The following is a 15,109-nucleotide window of genomic DNA, read 5'->3' as shown; positions in this document are numbered from 1 at the left end:
GGCTTCTCTTTAGCTAGGCAGGTCCTACATGGCAATCTTCCAATATAAATCTGTTTCGTCTACACTGAAAATCTGTCCTTTAGTGGTAGCCACCTTCATCAATAATCTTAGCTAAATCTCCTGCTACAGCTTCTACATTAGCATTTGCTTCTTCACCTTGCACTTTTAAGTTATGGAGATGGCTTACACCTCACAAGCCAACCTCTGCCAGCTTCAAACGTACCTTCTGTGACTCCCTCACCTCTCTCAGCCGTCTTAGAAATGAAGAGTTCGGACCTTGCTCTGGATTAGACTTTGGCTTAAGGGAATGTTGTGGCTGGTTTAATCTTCTGTCCAGACCACTAAAACTTCCTCCATATCAGCAATAAGGCCCATGTGGCTTTCTTATCATTTGTGTTCACTGGAGTGACCCTTAATTTCCTTGAAGAGCTTTTCTTTGCATCCATAACTGCCCAACTGGCACAAGTGGTGCTTTCAGCCTATCTCAGCTTTCCCCACGCCCTCCTCTCTAAGCTTAATCATTTCTAGTGTTTGATTTAAATTGAAAGCCATGAGACATTTCCTTTCACTTGAACACTCAGAGGCCATGGTAGGGTTATTAACTGATCTGTTTTCAATATCGTGTCTCAGGGCATAGGGAGCCTAGGAGAGGGAGAAAGACAGGGGAACGGCGGGTCATCAGAGCAGTCAGAACATACACATTTATGGATTAAAGCTGCCATCTGATCTGGGCACGGTTTGTGACCCTTAAACAATTACAACAGTAATATCAAAGATCACAGAGCAGGTGCAGCTCAGGCACTTTCCCAGGCCCAGCTCTGATCCGGCCCCAACCCCCACCACTCAATCCTTGGCGCCGGCCACCCTGTGGCAAGACAAAGAACGAGGCAGAAACTTGGAGACTTGGAGCCTGGCATAGTCAAGCTACTTGCCTCTCTGTGGCCCCATTTCCCAGCCCGAAGCCAGTTGAGGTGCAGGGAGGCAGGACAGGTGTAAAACGTCCAGCACAGTGCCTGCACCGGGAGATATGCGCTGAGGGCGGCGGCCGCTGCTTGCCCCCCCCTCCCCATGAGGCTTTTCCAGTCCTTGCCGAGGCCCCCTTTCTCCGAGTTCCTGTGCCGGAAGCTCCCCGGGTGGTGGAGGTCTCTGCTAGCCCGGCCCCCTTGGAATGAGGAGGAGGGGACACTTGGGTACTTTCCTGACGGGACTGTCACGCTTGGATGTCTGCCCCCCACCCCGGCCTCCTGAGCTACCTGTCCCCTCACCCGGCAGTGGAGGAGCCTGCAAACAGAAAGACCAGAGCAACCTCTCGCCACACAAGGGACAAAAATGTCAGGCAGAGGCAGGGCTGGGCCTTCTCTGCAGGAAGCCGGGAGAGCGGGTGGTGCTTGTTGCCCAATGGGCAGGACGCCCCTCGGGGCTCCGGCCTCCCCCTGTGCAATGGGAGCTCGGCTGCTCCCTCCCGCCCCGGCTGGGGAAGAGCACACGCTGGTCTCGCCCCCAAAAGCTGGCAGCCAGTTGGGTCTTCCCCACGAGAGAAGGTGACATCTGCCAGCCCCCACCCAAGACCTTCCCTCCACAGGGCCTTTGCACCTGCTGTTCCCCCTGCCAGGCGTGTCCTTCCCCCTCTGAGTTTCCCAGGGCTGAAAATATGAGACCTCCTTCCAGCTCAGGTCACCCCATCATGCAGTCCCTCTCGAGGGACCAGGATCCAGTCCACAGCCCAACAGGTTTTGCTCTCCTCCTAGAACTTTTCCCGATATCTGATCTCTGACTCTTGTTTTGTCTGGGGTTTGGCCATCTCTCCCACTCCCTGCTAGATGATGCTCTCCGGGGCTTCCCTATCCTGTTGGCTTGTGCATAGTGGGGGGCCCACCGGGGGCCCTGGACAAACACCTGGCGAGTGAGTGGGGAGACCACCAGCCCCGGGAAATGCACCATCCTACAGGTGAGGACATGGTGGCTTATGGCAATTGGGGGCCTGGGCTCCCCGCTCCCCTAGGCCCACCTGCTCTCCTCGCTCCACCCCCCTCTACCCCCTTGCCCGTCTACACACTGATCTGCCTTCTCCGAAGAGGCAGGGGGCGGGCAGTGGGGACGCAGTTGGGCCAGCGCTCCGGCCAGGGAGGCCTGGCCCGTGGAGGAAGAGCAGGGCGGCTCCTGGCCACCGGCCCGGGCAGCGGGTCAGCAGGCAGGGTGCCACCACTTACGGGAAATGCCCTGCTGAGGGGAAAAGGCTGCAGGCTGGAGGGCCGGGTCAGGAAGCCTTACACGTCATCGGGGACGCTTAGTTCCTCCAGGAGCCGCGTGCCGAGAGCTCGGCCAGGAAAGGCCACAGGGCAGCTGTCCTCTGCCCTCCGCCTGATTACCAATAACTAGTTCGTGTTCGGCAGCTTGTAAAGTGCGTCACGGTGCGCCCCGAGAGGCAGCCGAGTGTGGAAGCTGTGAGCGGAGTCCAGAGTCAGCTTGCCTGGGTTCAAGTCTCAACTCTACCCCTTCCCAGCTGCGTGACCTTGGACAAGCTACTAAACCGCTCTGAGCCTCAATTTCCTCACCTGTGAAATGAAGTTATTGGGCGCTCCTTTGGACGATTGTTGGGAGAAATAAACGAGTTAATAATATTATTCAGAACATTGAGTGCGCGTATTGTTTGCTAAATAAATGATGTTGGTCAGCCTTCCTCACGGCAGCAGGAAGTAAGCAAGGTGCATGGGTGGTACCCACTTTATAGACAAGGAAACTAAGGCTCAGAGAGGAGGTTTTTTTTTAATATAAAATTTTATTGAAGTGTATCCTTCCCACATGAACATAATCAGGAAGTGTATAGTAAAAGTGGTGAACTTACAAGACAAACTTGCAGATCACCCTACAGGGCTCCCATACGTCACCCCCCCACCACCACCTTGCATTGCTGTGAAACGTTTTTTACAGACTACGAAAGAGCGTCGTCAAAATACCACTGCTAACAACAGCCTACATCTTTCATTTGGTGTCTTTTTCAGAGGTTTCTAAGCAGGTGCACAGCCGCCCCAGGCCTGCTGCCTCCTGCTCACAGCTCTTCCCACCAACACTGCAGGGGGGGGGTGTGGTTTCTGCCAGGATCTTTTCTTTTTATTAGTAGGTAAACTTTATTTCAACTTCAAAAGATAAAATAATAGTCAAAGGGCAGCTTAACAAATTATAGAAGCATTACTTTAAAAAATTCTGTCCAGGCATGTTTATCTTATTTAATCCTAAAACAAACCCAGTTGTTTTTCCAATGTTTAGAAAAATAAATAAATGAACCCAGATCGGTTAGATGACATGACCAAGGTGTCCTTGTTAATGAAGAAAATAGAGGGGAAAAAAGCCTGATTATATTAGTATCAGGAAACTAAATCCCATATTCTCTTTTTACCTTTAGCATTGATATAGTCCCTTCTTTGCCTTTGCTAGAAAAAGGTTACAATATTACTATTAACTATAACCTATAGATTAGATTAGTTGTGTTTTTCTCACATATCACCATATTCTTAACACCTTGTAATAGAAGAACATTCCTGTATTTGTGTGTTTACCCACAATTTTATATACCACCAAAATAACTTCTTTACATAGTTCTTTGATTATCTTCTAGCTGTCTTTCAATTAAAATTAACCAACCCAGACTACCCTCTTTCAGCCACAATCCCATGTATAAATCAACAGTTAGTTATACTCCTTATAACGTGTTACCATCAACGCTATCCATGTCCCTGTATTTACAGTCAACCTTATGAACCATCCCATGTACATCCAGTATCAGCTCCCCTTCTCAGCCCACATTCTGTCTCATACTAACCCGTGGCTTAACGCCATGAGTTTACTCATCTTATTTTGTTCATATCAGTGAGAACTTTTTCAATATTCATGCTTTTGTGTCTGGCTTATTTCACTCAACATAGTATCCTCAGGTTTCCTCCATGTTGTCCTGTGCATCCCGAGTTCATTTCTTCTTCTAGGCGAGTAGCATTCCATTGCAGGTATATACCACATCTTGCTTACCCATTCATCGGTTGACGGGCACTTAGTTGCGTCCATCTTTCAGTAGTTGTAAATATGCTGCTGTGAACAGCAGAATGCAAATGTCTTTTCGTGTCCTTGCTTTCAGTTCTTCTGAGTATATTCCTGGGAGCATGATTGCCGGATCATGAGGGGCAGTTCTATATTTAGCTCCCGGAGGAAGTACTAAACAGTCTTCCACAGAGGTTGTACCCTTCTACTTTCCCTTCTGCCAAGCTCTTGACATCGGTTGCGAAGGGCTGGCTGAGGGCCAGATCCAATCTCCAAACACATTTGGTTGGGGCCTGCATAGTTTTTTTTAAAATGGAGTTTATGCATTAATTGGAGTTCGTGGAGTTAATTGTCAATATTTAAAAATCAGATGTCACTTTTAAAAAAATTCCCATTGCTGGTTTCTCTTGAGAAACTGGAAGCTCAGGTGGCACCAGGCCCGCGTCCCCTGGAGTGGATGGGAGCTGTGTGTGTCCGCATTTAGGTGGAGCTGGCGGGGTCCCGCTCACCGCACCCGGCAGCCGGTTTGCTCACTGACATGCTCCGCTGTCCCTGGTGAGTTTGCTGTCGCTGCCTAAAGCCCACTGTCTCGGCTGGACGCCCCAGAAGCAGACCCTGAGACAAGGATTTACGTGAACCTGGGGTATTAGGTGTTGGAAGTGGGGAGGGGGCCGCAAAGAGGTCACGCAGGGACGTGAGGCCAGGCAAAGTCCCACAGAAAGTAGCCGCGGCTCACACCGGGACTCTGGAGACCGCGTGTACACCCTCAGCACCTCCACCCGGGGTGCGGGAGCTGGGGTATTCATACTCCACCACCCATCAGTCACCCAAGCAGGCTCTGCGCACAAGCTGCGGGGCGGGTTCCAGCAGGCTGAAGGTCGCCCTCCAGGAAGAAATAGGTATAGGTGCGGCTGCTGAGAGGAAAAGCTCACCAGCGCCAGGGCACTGAAGATCAGTGTCCTTAGGTAACAGGCCACATTGGCGGCACAAGGGCTGGCCTCGAGCGGCTGGGGAGGGGAGTGGACAAAGCCCCTCTGCCCCCAGCCCACAGGTTCCCTGGCCAGAGTGGTACTCGAGGGATGTAGGACAGAACCCTCACACCTGTCAGCCTCAATTCCTTTTTGGAGGAGAGGAAGAGCCCCTGGGAGAAACAGGACTCATGAAATGGGGCATCTGGGTGCAGGAAGTGGTGCCAGCAGTGAGGACCCCTGGGAGGGAACGCAGGTCCAGACATTGTGAATTTGACTCTGCACCAAGGCCTGGGAGCAAGGAGGACTCTGGCAGTGGTGCCCAAATGGAACCCTGCTCTGGCCACAGCACCATGTGCTTGGGTGCGGACTTGCTGGGTCCCTGCTAACCTCATCGCACAAGGAGGGAGGCAGCACTGATGTCTGGGGAAGGTGCGGGCTTCTTCTCCAGGAAGGGCCTGGTGAACGGGTGGTAGATAGCAGCCTGGTCCTGCAGGACCTTCCGGGTTGGAGCTAGAAGCTCCGGCTTGGCTAGCAATACCACTGGCAACATCCACGCCCTGACCAGCTCCACAGATGGGGGCAGCAGAGAAAAGTCCCCAGCTGTAACCTCTGCTGCAGCAGATGCTCAAACCCTTGGCTCTGAAGGCACCAGCAGTTGAGGGTGACTGAGACCAGCAGAGGTGGGAGCGTGGGCCAAAGCTGGATGTGCTGGGGGTACCAGTGCCTATGGAATCCAACCTCATGGGGTGCTCCTCATAGAGCTGCTGGTGGCAAGCAACCCCCAGCCAAATGCCAGAGCAACCAGGAGCAGCAACCAAGGGCATGGCAATCCAGGCTCCTAGTGTCTGACAGCCTGGGTTCAAATCCCAGCTCTGCTACCATGCTGAGCATGATGAATTAGCCTAGGTGAGGCTGCTGTAACAAATAGACCCTGCATTTTCTGAGTCTTAACATAATGATATCTCTTGCTCACTTCATGATCCCAGGTTGGCGTCCAAGTTGTCAAGGCAGTCCTTTTCCATTTGGAAGAACCCAGGCTCTTTATGTCTTATGGTTTCACCATGACTTGGGACCCCTTTGTCCTCCATATCCAGAAAGTAGGGGAGGAAAGAGCACGGAAGAGATAGATCCCGTCCCTTAAAGGCCCTGGAGAGAACTTAATCACATGACTGCACCCAAATGCAAAGGAGGCTGGGGAGTGTGGTTCAGGTATGTGCTTGCCTATAATCCTACAATCCTATTTCTACAGAGGGAGAGCACAGATTTTGAGAGATACCTACCAGTGTCTTCCACCAGGTGAGTTAACATCTCTGGGATTCCATCTCCTCAACTCCAGAATGGGGATGGTAATAGTCCTTCCTCATATGAAGTGCTTAGATGAGAAGTACCCAGAGGAAAACCTTGACAAATAGGTATCCATTGCTATTGGATACCTGGAACTGCCTTCAAGGTCCTCAGATGTTATTTGGGGAGGAGAGCGATGGACCAGTCCAGACACATGAAGATTCAGAGCATTAACCAAAATGTGACCACACTTGGATTCTGTAGCAGTTTGATAGTATTTACGAATTCCGAAAGAGATATTGATTAGGTTTGTTAACTGGTCAGTTCCTCTGGGCAGGATACCCTCTGATTGATTGAAATCTAAAGGCTTTATGTTTATTTGATTAAATCAAGATTAAGACTTTGATTCTACCATCTCTTTAGAGTTGAGTCCCCACGCCCTTAGTCGGACGCTAAAATGGATGCTCAATAGAGACCAAAGTAGATACATGGAGAAGAACACAGAGGAGAGACAGCTCATTGGACATGGCAGAGGCCCCAGGAAGAGAGATGAGCCTGATAGTCTACAGCTGACCTTGTGAAGAGACCAGAGCAGCTGAGCCCGGAAATAAATGAGCCCCAGGGAGAGAGGTGAGCCTTATGCCAGCCCACAGCTACGAGCTGAAGAAACTGGGACCATGGAGCTTGAAGAAGAAGAGGAAGCATGAACCCTCGCAGATGCCGCCTGCCATCTTGCTTCAACACGTGCCCAATGACTTGGGTTCTTTAGGGCCTTGTAACTGTAAGCTTCTACCCCAAAAAATACCCTTTATAAAAGCCAGCAGATTTCTGGTACTTTGCATCAGCACCCCTTTGACTGACTAATACGGTTTCTGTCTCGGGAAACCCGGGCTCCCTGGTTACACGGCTCTGTCTGAACTCGATTCAACTTTATTCACATTCAGATATGTATACTGAGTCAGCCGCCACATCGTGGCTACAGAGAAGGCCACACTTCCTGCTCCCCAGAGCCCCGAGCAAGATGACCCACCAACCCCAGGGCTCGCTGGATATTGCTCAAGTACTTCAGAGTCTGAATGCTCATTTCTTGACCGCACTGGGTCAAACACCTCCAGGAAGAGCCGTCATAATTCCTTTTAGCTCCATTCACTTCTGGAAAAGCCCACCACGGCGGAGACCTCGAGCAAGGCCACACCCTGAACTTGACCGTAGCAGGCACGGCCGCTCCCGCCTGGGTCAGGGACCCCTCTCCCTGCCCCCTCGCCCGGCAGTGCTCAAAGGTCCTGGTGCCTCCACGGATTCTTCAAACCCCCGTCTGAAGCATCTGCTGCAGGGTTTCCACTGCATTTTCCAGATGAGGACACTGAGGTTTGGAGAGGGGCAGGACCGGCCTGGGGCCTTCCCAGCTCAGTCTCTCCCCTTGCCCCACCCCCCCATCGTCCTCCCTTCTGTCCACAGGTGAAGAGGCGGTTGTCAGACAGTCATTGGGATGGGGCCGCCTCCTGCTGCAGCTCTGCAAGGCCTCCAGGGGCCCGTGAGATCAAATCTCAGCTCCGTTCTGCATGAGAGGTCACCTAGGGACCCCCCTCTCCCCGCCCCCGGCCCGCTGCCATCCTGGCCGTTCTTGGAATGCAGTGTGCTTGCTCCTGCCTGGGGGCTTCACCCTCGCTGCCCGACCCGCCTGCGCCCCGCCACGAGGCTGCCTCTGGCACATGCTTCAGGTGGCAGCGCGGATGCCGCTTCCTGGAGCGGGCACAGCCCCTGCCGGCCAGCACCCTTGGCTCTCACCCTTCCCGTGCCGAACACCTGCAGCTCTTCACCTGGGGGCTTCCTCTGGCCTCCAGAAGCCCCTGGCTGGGCCCAAGCAGGTAAGGCCCCCAGGAGCTTTCCCCAACCGAGGACCACAGCAGGTGGCGTCTAAATACCCCAGGCCCGGGCCCCGCAGCTGCGCAGGGAGCTCCGAGGCCTGCTCTACGCAGCCTTCCATAGTTCCCAGGGGACTGAGCCCCAGCTGCCGACAGCAGTGACCTGCACACTGGGGCGGCCCCTAAATCCAATAACAGGTGTCCTTACAAGATGAGGAGAGGACACACAGAGACAGGGAAGAAGGCAAAGTGGAGGCGAGCCTGGAGCACGCACACCAGAGAACTCCTGGGTTGCCTGCAACCACCAGAAGCGAGCAGAGGGGCACGGGCAGATTCGCACTCAGAGCCATGAGAAGGAACCCGCCGTGCCAACACCTTGCTTTTGGACCTCTGGCCTCCAGAAGTGTGAGAGAGTCCACGCCTTGTGTTCGAAGCCATCCCATTCTTGGCATTTGTGACAGCAGCAATAGGACACTGAGGCACCATCTAAGTAGCTGCACCTCTTACTCTCCATAACTCTGTGCTGAGTCCTTACCCTGCCACCTGACAGTATCCAGGTGACGTGTGGTTACTGCCAGGCTCCCCACTAGAAAGTAAGTTCCCTGAAGACAGGGCGTCGGTCTTCTTTCCCCCACTCCATACCCCCAGCCCCAGCACAGTGCCTGGCTCATTACAGGCCCCCTAGGATGAATGAATGAGCGAATGAATGAATGAATGCTGAATGAGCCCAGCTCAGCGCTCCTCCTCCATTCCTCCTCAGTCCCAATCTAGAAGACAAATCCATCGCCAGCTCAGTGCCTGGGCTCTGCCTCCTTCTCTCTGAGCAGCACGAGGTCCACATCAGCCCTCTCCAGGGGACTTGCTGTGTTCAGGCCGCAGATCATCCTTGGGGTTCCCCTAGCCCTGGAGGGCCAGTCGGATCGGGCCAGCTGGGCCCCCCCTGGCTGCGTGACCTCCGCTTGCAGCACCTGCCTGCTGAGTGTCCGGCCCAGGGAGATGGACGCAGGGCTTGTGGCTTGGCGGGTGTGGGGTTGGAGGAGCCAGGGACAGCCCGCCACCTGCGCTCCACAGCTCAAGGCTCAAGGCATTCTGGAGACTCCACAGGCAACTGCACTTGTCCCCTCTGATGCCCTCGCCAGCCCACTCTGGGGCAGACCAGCCGGACTGATCTCTCTGCTGGCTGCCAGCAGGTACATTCACCGAACAAAAGAGAACCTGGAATAGGCTGGATCGTGGCTCCCGGGGTTGGCGGGTCCTAGTCCCTGCAAGCCGTCCATGTGACCTTGTTGCCGATGTGAGTAAGTCCAGGGTCTTGAGATAGGTCATCCAGGTCAGCCCTAGACACCATCACACGTGTCCTTCTAAGAGAGAGGCAGACAGATGCCACATGCGGTGGAGGAGGAGCAGAGCGTTAGGAGCCGCTGGCCTTGAAGATGGAGTGAGGCGGCCACAAGCCAAGGCAGGCGGGCAGCCACTGGAAGCTGGAGGAGGCAGGGACCAGAGCCTCCCAGAACCTCCTGAGGAGCTCGGTCCTGCCCACTGGCACTGCCTGCAGGCTCCCGGCCTCCAGGCTGCGAGAGGATAAATGTGTGTTGTTTGAAGCCGTTGTGGTCATTTGTTCCAGCAGCCCCAGGAAACTAATGTAAAGCTGTCCGGTTCCCTCTCCCCTATCTCTTGTAAGTCCCGCTTCTGCCTTTGGCCTGTGATGACAGCCCATGGACTCCCCCCATCGTGACAGGGGCCAACGAGAAGTCTCCGGAGGCTTGTTGCACGGGCATCCTGGCAGCTCTTAGCGGACAGCAGTGCCCTGGCGGTCCCGCTCGGGCTTTCCTGTGTCGTCTCGTGTTACCCGGCAGTGTCCAGAGTCCCAGGCGGGTGCCTGCTCTAGAATGGGGCACTCGTCCTAGCTTCATAGTGGAAGCCTCTGCGGAGGGTTTTCAAAAGGCCCAGCCCAGGGGCTCTGAGTAAATCAACAGAAGGTGCGGCCAAGGCAGCGGCACTTTTTAAAATTGTATATTCCCTCTTAAAAAAAAAATAAAATAAAAAGGCAAACTTTCTTCTTAGAGTAGTTTTAGGTTCACAGAAAAACTGCCCAGAAAATACAGAGTTTCCATACATTACCCCCAACCCCCCACACCCACCACCCACATACACACACACACACAGAGTTTGCCCTATTATTAGCCACTTGCGTTCTTGTGGTACCTTTGTTACAATTAATGAACCACTGTTGATACGTTATTAGTAACTAAAGTCCTGTTTACGTTAGGGGTCACTCTCTGTGTAATGCGTTTCTCTGAATTTTGACAAGGACTGTCACGTATCCACCATCATGGTGTTATATACGATAAATTCTTTACCCTAAAAGTGTCCTGTGCTCATTTTTAAAAGCTATCGTACAACTAGGCGGCGGACTTGGCCCAGTGGTTAGGGCGTCCGTCTACCACATGGGAGGTCTGCGGTTCAAACCCCGGGCCTCCTTGACCCATGTGGAGCTGGCCCATGCGCAGTGCTGATGCATGCAAGGAGTGCCCTGCCACGCAGGGGTGTCCCCCACGTAGGGGAGCCCCAAGCACAAGGAGTGCGCCCCGTAAGGAGACCTGCCCAGCGCAAAAGAAAGTGCAGCCTGCCCAGGAATGGTGCCGCACACACGGAGAGCTGACACAACATGGAGAGCTGACACAACAAGATGATGCAACAAAAAGAAACACAGATTCCCATGCCGCTGACAACAACAGAATCGGACAAAGAAGACGCAGCAAATAGACACAGAGAACAGACAGCCGGGGCGGGGGGGAGGAGATAAATTAATAAATAAATAAAAATCTTTAAAAAAATAAATAAAAATAAATAAAAGCTATCTTACTGATGCTAAAGTGCAGCCAGAGTTGAAAACCATTGGTTTAGGTGGTGGGGGTGGGAAGGACTGAGACAGGGTCCAAGTTGAAAAGTGACGCACCAGCCCCTTTGCCCAGGACTGAGGGGTTCGCGGGAGGCGGGACTTCCAGCGCTGACATCAGGACAGGCCCTGGCAAACCAGGCGGGCTTGGGCACCTTAAGTGGTCCCCAAGCCAACTGGACTCCGTTCCAGCCCCGTGCCCTCCCTGGTCACTTAAGATGCTCAAGACCCCTGAGCTTCCCCTGCTCCCAGGAGAGGCCCACAGGGGGTCTGCTCCAGGCCATGGATGTCAGAAAAGAGGGCAGGGCTTTAGGTGGGCTCCCTGGGGCGGGCAGGGGTCCTGGGTTTGGAAGCTGGTGTGGAGGAAGGATAGGCAGCTGCCCCTGCCCCAAGGCAGGTGCCCCCATAAGAGGGAGAGGCTTTCCCACGTGGTTGCGGGCACGGCCTGCTCATTGTGAGAGTCTGCTGGGTCGGGACTGGGCATGTTGCCCCCTCTGAAGCCCCTCCCGGGGCCTGGCACATAGTAGGTGCTCAGTAAACAGGCTGAATGGAGAAGGGCACGCGTCGGCCATTGCATTGATAACTGATCTTCACATCAGCTGGAGACAACCGGCCTTCATCCTCCAGCTCCACGTCCCTGGTGCCTGCCGCCGTGTCGGACACAAAGCAAAAGCTCCGCGTTTGTCACCTGAACAAGAGGAAAGCATTTGGCCTACTTTTCAAAGAGACGTCTTCCTCAGTCCAGCCTGTGGCCCGTGAACCCCCTGGAGTTTTGGGGGAGCTTCTCCTCATGCCACTCGGTTTCTGTGTTCATCCAGCCACAAGAATAAAATTAAATCCCCCTCTGTTCTATGAGGCAGACTTCTAGCTGACTCCAATATCTTCTCATATGAAGAGAGTTTTAGCTGGTTTGTGGTCCGCTTCGCTCAAGACGGGCTTTCTTGGCCTCCCCCTGCGGTTAGTGTGGTCATGTGACCAAGCTGGTGAAAGTGAATTGGGGTTATGACTCTCCCTCTGGTAGGAATGCAGTGCTGATGGTGGGAGACGGGGCTGCTCTTTTGGATCATGAGGTAGAAGTCATGAGGTTCTGGATGTCTCCTGCATGGACTGTTACATGAAAGAGAAATGCATTTCTCCCCTGGCCGGTTAGCCCCAGCCACACCTCTACCTTATCTCATGCACTGCATCACGCAAACACGGCGAGGTGGACATTCAGCCCCTGTGGGGTTGTGTTTGGGATGGTCTGACTTGAGCTGGGGGCTCTGTGACCTATGTTTGGTGCAGCACCTTAAGGAGAGAGGAGACATCTAGGCCCCAGAGAAGCAGAAACTGAGAGGCTCCTGGGACTGCCAAGCAGGGAGAGTGGCCATCGGCGTCAGATGCTGAAGCCATAGAAACTGCAGCTTCCAGGAGTCCTGGCCCGAAAGGCTCACGGGTGGACGCTCTGAAACGCCGGCCTGCTTTGTGGCCCTGCTGCTTCTCCCCAGCCCCTCAGTTCCCGGCCAGGAGCCCGACTCGCCTTACTTCTCATCCTCCTAGCATTCTGGAGGGCGAGGTGACGTCTCCCCTTTTCAGTGGAGGAAACTGAGGCCCAGAGAGGTCAAGCCATTGGACCAGGGTCCCAGATGTTAAGTGACCACAACGCCTGCTCCCTTGCCCCTGACTCAGGCTGCCTCAAAACCAGGGGGCACGGGTTGTGGAGCGGGGGCCCCTAGGGCTGCCGTTCCCAGGCCCTAGGAGTGCTCCTGGCCTCGGGCCCCGTATCCTCTCGGGGGAGTTCCAGAATGCACGGGGTGGCAAATGTTTACAGGAGTGCTGGAACCGTGGGACAAAGCTGGTCCGTCCGTACCTGAGGGGCAGCCTGGGGCCCTTGGCAGGCGGAGGGGACGGGCATTCCTGACGGGCACGAGGCTGACGTCAGCCTTTCCAGGGGTGCACTCAGAGCTGGAGATCATTCTCACCCAGGGTTTCTCAACCTCAGCACTCGTGACACTATGATGCCTACGCCCAGACTCGCCAAACGTCCCCTGGGGGGCAAAATTACCCCAGCTGAGATCACTGCCCTAGCCGCCCTCTCTGTGTGCTTTCCAGGCAGGGAAACTGAGGCCTGCAGGGGCAGGGCTTACCCACGGTTTCATAGTGCCTGGTACCGGGGTGCCCTGCCCACACCCTGGTCCAGCACGTGCCCAGTGACTCTTCCTGCGTCTCTCTCAGCCTGGGCAGGGCGGGGGCTGCAGGTGTCCCGGGAGGCACTGGAGCCCAAACACCCCACTCCCTCGCCCCGGGTGGGACTGGGCCTCAGTTGCCCATCCTCTGCTTTGGCCTCCTTTCCTGCCTCACATCCCTTCCCCACTAGCTCACAGGACTTTCCTGGGACCCGCCCCATATAACTACTTCCACCCACATCCCTGTGGCAGGGTCTGCTTCCGGGGACCCAAGGGTTGAGGCCCGTTGCGCCTCCATTTCCAGCCTTCGAGATTCCCTGCCCCAGCTGGTGGCCCGAGCAGCCACCAGTTCAGGCGTGTTTGCCTGGCAGCTGGGGGTTGCCAGGCAGCGTCCGGGCTGATTGGTCTGGGGTCCAGTCTCAGGCAGGGGCCTGCTGAACTATTTTAAACAGGTTTATCTTGTTTATTATATTATATATCCTGCCATAACCCACTGAATGTACTGGGGGAGAGTGTGAACTACAGGGTAAACTATTATCCACGTGGTGCAGCAGTGCCCCCAAATGTGTTCGCAGAGTGCGATGAGTGTGCCACAAGGATGGGGGAGGTTGTTGGTGTGGGAGGAGGGGGGTGGGGGGTAGGGGGTATACGGGAACCTCTTATGTTTTCAATAATGTAATCCTTTTTGTGATGTATGTATCTTCAAAAAAATATAATTTACAAAAATAATGGCAGTGGGGGGGTAGGGTGTGCTTTATATGGGAACCTCTTATTTTTTTTAATGTAACATTCTATGTGATCTATTAACTTTAATAAAAATTTTTAAAAAAAGGTTTATCAAGATAGAACGCCCATAGCATATGATCCATCCATTAAGGCGTACAAGTCAATGGCTTTTCGGATATTCAGAGTGGTGCACCCATGACCACAACCAATTTTAGAAGATTGCCATTATCCCAAGAGGAGGCCTGCACCCCTCACCCGTACCCCCACGCCCCCCACGCCCCACCCAGCCCAGGAGCACACGAGCCTACTTTCTGTCTCTGTGGATTCACTGTTCTGGACATTGCACGTCAGTGGGATCATACGGCGCGGGGCCTCTTGTGCCCGGCCTCTTTCACCTGGCAGCGTGTCTTCACGATTCGCCCATGTCGTAGCAGGGATCAGTGCTTCACCCCTTTGATACCTGAAGAATGTTTCACTATGTGGAGAGACCACACTTTGTTCATCCATTCGTTCATCCGCTGGTGGCCATTTGGGCTGTTTCTCCTTTTTGGCTCCTGTGAATAACGCTGCTCTGAACATTCGCCTAGTTTGTGTGTGAACATGTGATTTCATTTCTTTTGGGTAAACACCTAGGAGTGGAATTGTTGGGTCATACGGTAACTCTGTTTAACATTTTGAAGAAATGCCGAGAGATGCTCCAAAGCCTTACTTTTAAAAACAACAGCTTTCTGGAAGTATAAGGCTCGTGCAGAAAAGTGCAAAATCCAAAAGGTACCGCTTGACGCGTGTTCTCAAACTGAGCGTTCCCGCGCAAGAGCACCCACGCCAAGGACAGGGCGATTCCAGCCCCAGAACCCCCCGCGGGCCCCTCCCGGTCACTCCCGGCTCAAGGAGAAGAACCCCGTCCTGCCTTCTCACAGCACAGCTTCCTTTTGTCTCTAGTTTCAAATGTTCTCCGCCCGGTCAGGAGGCCGAGAGGCTCATGTCCATGAGCGTGACTCCACGCCCCGTCCAGCCCCATCCGCCCGAGTTGAAGGGCACCCTTGCCCCCACGCCCAGGTCTGAGCAATTCCTGGGCATTGTTTCTCAATTTCTTTCTATTTGTCATAGTGGGAAAAGCCAGGCAAGCTTCGAGAAGGGAGCAGGTCCCTGCCTCACCACCCAAAA

This window comes from Dasypus novemcinctus, chromosome 23 (assembly GCF_030445035.2).
Source record: "Dasypus novemcinctus isolate mDasNov1 chromosome 23, mDasNov1.1.hap2, whole genome shotgun sequence".
Classification (NCBI taxonomy): domain Eukaryota; kingdom Metazoa; phylum Chordata; class Mammalia; order Cingulata; family Dasypodidae; genus Dasypus; species Dasypus novemcinctus.
The sequence above is the reverse complement of the archived record's forward strand: the minus strand, read 5'-3'. Positions refer to the sequence as shown.